Genomic DNA, 6000 nt, shown 5'->3' with positions numbered 1-6000 from the left:
CCCATCCCTGGAGGTGTTCAAGAGGGGATTGGATGTGGCCCTTGGAGCCATGGTTTAGTTGTCAGGAGGTGTTGGGTGCTAGGTTGGACTTGATGATCTCTGAGGTCTTTTCCAACCTTATTGATTCTATGATTCTGTGATTCTCCTCTTGCTACAGCTCATGGCCCTCAACTCTGTCACCTCCCAAGGGGTGGATGAGGGTTGGCAAGGCTTGGGAGAGGTAGCCTAGAGTGACATCAACCCTGTGGTGAGTGGTGTGGGAGTCCAGGGCTGTTAATGGCACCTCTGAGGTAGAATCATGGACTCAAGGAATGGTTCGGGTGGGGAAGGGACCTGAAAAGCTCATCTGGACCAAACCTGCTGCAGTCAGCAGGGACAGCAGAGCAGGTGCTCAGAGCCTGCTCCCAGGCTTAGAGCTGGAACCAGGCTGCCACCAGGTATCATGGGCACCCAGCCCTGCTCCCACATGGCATCTGCATCCCAGCTGGAGGACAGGGACCAGGCACTGCAAGGAGATCTTGGCTGCTTCACCACAGTGAAGCCTTCACCTCCACAGGGCCACAACAGCATGGCCAGCTTTGATCAGGAGAGACCTGAGGTCCTTTCTCACCTTCTCAAGGCTGCACAGCAGGCTGGGAGGCCAAGGCCATGTTGAATATGGTCTGGCTTAATCTTCCAATGGAGAAAATGCAGAGCTGAGCTGCTGTGAGGCCAGAGCTGGATGGTTGCCCAACCATTCCCTGTGTCCATCATCACCTCCTGTTTACTCAGCTCCAAGGCAGCAGTGAAAGCTTCCCAGCTCATGCTGCTGCAGGCAACAGTTTCAGTAGCATCCCTCCTGGTCCTGGCACTTCCTGGGAGATGCCTGAGCGGGCATCCATCTCAGGAACCCAGATGTGCACCCAGCTGGAAGAGCACAGGGGAGTCTCCAAGCTGCGCTCACAGCTTGCTGTCAGCCTGCAAGACATCAGCTTGGGGCCAGGCTTAAGCCCTGATGAATCAAGAGCAGCTTGACTGGTCAAGAGGAGGTAGCCAAGCCAAATACAAGCAAATCCCAAAGCTCCTCCAGGAGCCAGAGGCTCCCTGCTGCCTTCTGGATTTCACTGCTCCACGATTTGAGGCAGAAGGTGCTGGTATCAACCCTGCTAGATGCTGGCTGTGGGGCCAGCTGCACAGACTGGCACTGGGGCTCTTGGCAAGCACTGTGGGAGAGGTGGAAAGGAGATATTGATGCCCACATCAGACGCATCAGTAGGAGCAGGTCGGTTAAAGGCTGCAGGTTCTACCAGGCTGCTCCTCCCGAGCTCTGTGCAGAGCCCTGGCGACGTCCTGCGCCTCCGCTGCGGCTTGGTAATGGCTTTGATGCTTCCTTGGGCACGTTTGCTCCTGCTCCTCTGAGGCTGTTTTGCATTACATTGTTTGTTTAGCAGCTACTGGGGTTTTGGCAGGGCAGCTGCTGCCTTCTGCGGGCTGCAGGGAGGGAGGCTGCCCTGCGACGCTGCTTCGCGGAACAGCCGAGAACGGCAAGGTGAAGCCTCCTGCTGTCAAAGAGGAGACCCAGCACCCACCCCTGCTGCCTGCTCCACTGCTCCCACCGGCTCACAGCACCCTGTGGGCTCGGGCTGGGTGGCCTTTGTGGTGGGGACACCTCTGTGGCTCCCACCAGCACTGCTGGGACCCAGGGTAACCATGGACCAGGCTCCGCAGACCTCTCTGGAGAAGCTCTCCCAACGGGTCAAGGTGTAATGGGTTGGGGCAGGTCCCCTCCCCACCACAGGCAGAAATAACGACTCAGGCAAACGGATTGCAAAAGTGTTTAAATAGAAAGCAGTGAATGTTACAGACAACCCAAAGCGCAGTGACAAAGAAAGATCCCATCCCCACCTGAGGGTGCATGCAAAACCCCCAGGGCTCCTTCTTCCCCCTCCCTCTGCTGGGCTAGTCTCAGCTGGCCAGGCCTGAGACTGCCCATCCCCCTGTGGCCTTGGGCCTAATCAGGCCCATGGCCGGGAGATCTCTCCCCCAGTTACCAAGTCTCGGAGAGGGAAGGAAAGAGGAAGTGCCAGACTCCGCACTGGATCTTATAGTGGTGCAAAGAATTATGGTAGGAAATACACAATTTCCTGTGTCCATCCCTCTGGGCTGGACTTCTGGACACAGGAAGTGAATGCACCAGGGGGGCACCCAGCTCAAACTACAACACAAGGTCACTCAGATCCCAGACCCCCAGAGAAACCCTCCAGCCCCTGATGTGTGCTAAAGAAAACAGCCCCAGTGTATTAATACTTGCAAAAACAAACACTGGGAAGGCAGGAGAAGGAAGGAGCCAACCATCAGGGGAGTGCTGAGCCTCTCCTCCAGCCCTCCAACCCCTCCTGTCCTATGGCTGCTGCCTTTCTGACCACCCCACAACATCAGCAGCCTCTGCAGATGTCTTCAGCTGTGCCCTAGCAGGTCTGGCCCAGCATGGCCACTCTCAAAGGGGCACCTACCCCTCCTCCCAGGACCAGCTTTGCCTCTTTTTCCTGCCTTTTCAGTGCCTCCCATTGCCACACAGCATCCTGATTTCCAGCAGGGTGAAGCTGTGCTCCGACAGGAGGTTGTGGAAAGGTGTTCCAGGTCCAGCCCCAAAGCTGTCCCAAGGGATGGGGGGGAAGTTATCATCGAATCATGAAGGTTGGAGAAGCTCTCTAAGAGCATCCAGTCCAACCAGCAACCCAACCCCACCATGGCCACCAAACCATGGCCCCAGGTGCATGGCCACAGGGTTCTTGGACACCTCCAGAGATGGAGACTCCACCACCTGCTCTGGGCTGGCTCAGATCTGCCACTCCCCAAATGGGAGCCACCAACCCCAGCAGGCAGTGGCCTGGCTTTAGCCTGTCCCCACACCAAGCAAGTCTCCCTCATCCAAGTCTCCCTCATCCAAGCCTCTTCCCCACCTGCCAATCAATTCACTTTGTTCCTTGTTGCCTTCCTGCTGCTTTTCCTGTCTAAACAGGATTTCTTTTCCAGTCAGAACTGCTTTATTTTGGGATCTTGAGTTGTTTGTTTTCTCTGTGACATCTTGAGTGGTTTCCAGGGGAGCTGAAACCCCTCCAGCCTGCAGCACGGTGCCTGGGGGTGCCCCAGCTGGGCTGCAGGCTCCTGCCTCCCCTTGGCATCCCGGGGGGCACACACTGCCTGCCCCGACCTGCAGCCCTGGGGCTTACACAACAGCGAAGGGAAGCACATGGATCATGTTTCCTCCCAAACCTGCCACAGAACAAACCTGGTGCCACTTCCAGGGAGCTGCAGAGAGGGAGGGTTGGCGCAAACCCTTTGTGCAGGATGGAGAGAAGCGGCTGAGCGATGTCTGTCTGCACCTCTGGCTGATTTCCCACCTCACAAAGCTTCACCCAGCTCTAAACCTGGGACTGCAGCGTCTGCTGGTTCCCCGGGGAGAGGCTGAAGCAGGAGCAGAGAGGGAGAAGGTCTGGCTGTAGCCAGCGGCTGGCTGCTAACTCTGCAGAGTGATGATGTCAGGGGGACCAGCAGCAAGGACTAACCGAGCCCACGGGAAGGAGTGATCACAGGATCCTGGAATCCCAGGCTGGTTTGGGTGGGAAGGGACCTTGAAAGGCACTCAGCAGGGACAGCTGCAACCGGAGCAGGTTGCTCAGAGCTCCAAACAACCTGACCTGGAATGGTTCCGGGGATGGGGCAGCTCCCTCCTCTCTGGGCATCCCGTGATGATATTTTCCACTTCATTTTGTAAACTGAAGTGCCTCTCTGCGGTCACCCCTGAGGTGACAGCTGCGAGGAGCTCGGTGGGATACTCAAATCAGCCCCAGGGTGGAGGATGTGGGGCTGAAGGAGGCTGGGGAGGGGTTTGTGCCGTTAGGAGACAGCTGACCGGTGGAAGAGCTTAATTAGGGAGATGTCCCTGGCTCTCCTCAAGCGTCCCCACCAAAGCCCTGAGGTGCACAAGCGTCACGTGTGGGTGCTGCCATGCTCCTTCCCACCGAGTGGGTCAGTCCCCCCCAAGACAGAGCCGCTGTGGGGCAGCCAGAACAGCCCCTTGGATCTCAGCTCGCTTGAGGGACAACTCCAACTGTACAGATTTGCCCTAAAGTGCAAGTCCTTGATGGTCCGGGGGAAGAGGAGATTGTGAGGGGCAGCACTGAGGGGTCCAGGGGAAGGGAACTGGGGGAGCGGGGTGATGCAGGGGGCAGGACCGGGGCTCCGGGGCAGCACCGGGGGCTCGGTCTGAGTCGGGCGGGGCGGGGCGGGCCGGGGCGGTCCCGGGCGGTTCCGGGGCGAGACGCGGCCGGTGCCTCCTCTGGGAGAGCCGCGGACGCGCCGGGCTGCGGGAGGCACCGGGACCCGCACCGGGAGCGCTGGGGCTTGCACCGGCACCGGCAGCGGAGCGCAGCCCGGCTCGGGCCCGGGCGGGGCGGGGGCATCGGCCAGCTCCAAACCCGCCCCCCGCCGCGGGGAGGAGGCGGTAGCCGAGCCCCCCCCGCTGTGCCGAGCCGAGCTCCAGCCGAGCCAGAGCTGAGCCGAGCCCAGCCCAGCCGTTACAGAACCGAGCCCAGCCCAGCCGTGCCGAGCCGTTACAGAACCGAGCCCAGCTCAGCCGCTCCGTGCCAGAGCCCAGTCGTACCAAGCCGAGCCGAGCCGCCTCTCGCCCATGGCTGTCCCCGGTCCCACGCGTGTCCCGGCCGCACCACGGAGCCGCCTCTGAGCCCCGAGCCCCGACCCGGCCTCCAGGTAAGAGCCGCGGGCAGCCCTGGGCACCTGCCCGCAGGCGGGACCGATCCTGCCCCTCGTCCGGCGGTGCGGGACCGGGGGATGGCTCCGGGGGTCCTCGCGGAGCCTCTTTCCTCACTCCCACCCTCCGCCCTCCCTCCAACCTTGCGGTGCCCGAGCCGGGGCTGCGCTGCTTTTCGTCTGCCCCCGGCGTGGCTGGCGGCCGGATGGAGACACCCCAGAAATGAGGCAAAATCGGATCCTCTGGGGCACCCCACGGGTGGAGCAAACCCGGATCCTTTGGGCATCCTCGGAGGATGGTGAGGGTGAGGGGAGAGGCAGGATCAGGCCCCTTCTTGGTGTCCGGGTTGCTGGAGGAGTTTGCTTCATACTTGGAGAGGATCCCGCCAGGAACACAAACAGCGCTCAGGGTGCAGCCTGTTCGCAGGAGCTGGGGAGGAGCGGGGGGAAATTTGTGTCCTGTCTAAATATTAGTGTAAGGAACGGAAGAATCTCCGGCCGGGCTCTGTCGGCATCTGCGACCCCATCACCTTCTCCCCCACCCCCAGGCTCCCACCGCCAGCCTGGAGCCCAGCTCTGCTTGTCCTCATCCAGAGCTTTGCGAGGGATTTGGGAGGCAAAAATCTCAGCCCCCGGTGTCACGGGAGGGGAATTTCCCACTCTCGCTGCGGTTTGCACGGAGGCTTTACCCAAACAGCCCAGACCTCGGGTGCCTTTATTGCTCATATATGGTAGCTTGGAGCCGGCACCCGCTTAAATCCCATTGTTGCCTCGGGAGCCAATCCGCAATTCGGCGCTGGGTCGAGGGCTCGCCTTAGCCCAGCGGGAGAGGGGACGGACGGCTGTCGGAAGCGGCGTGCTGAAATCCCAGGTCTGAAGCCAAGGACCGTCCTCGTAATCCCCAGTCTCGCGTTCGTGGGTGCTCCCAGCTGGAACGGCAGGAGCAGCCGAGATGCTGTGTGGCACAGGGTAGAGAATTCCAAGCTGGGTGGGGGCTCCGTGCAGGTTTTTAGGTGCCTTGGGTGGCTCCGTGCAGCATTTTAGGTGGCTTGGGCACTTGGTTTTGTTTTTCTAGCTGCTGGCTTTAACTGGGCCCTTGGTTCGGAGGCAAACCTACCTACCAGAGCAGAGGTAGTGATGCTGTGCCCGAGATCTGCTCCGGGACGTGGCAGTGTCCCACTGGGAGCATCCTCAGCGCCACCAGCAGCAGGCTGCCGGCTCCTCCTGCCTCCCTGTCCCCAGCAGGTC

This window comes from Dryobates pubescens, chromosome 31, assembly GCF_014839835.1.
Source record: "Dryobates pubescens isolate bDryPub1 chromosome 31, bDryPub1.pri, whole genome shotgun sequence".
Taxonomy (NCBI): Eukaryota; Metazoa; Chordata; class Aves; order Piciformes; family Picidae; genus Dryobates; species Dryobates pubescens.
This window is presented reverse-complemented; position numbering follows the sequence as displayed.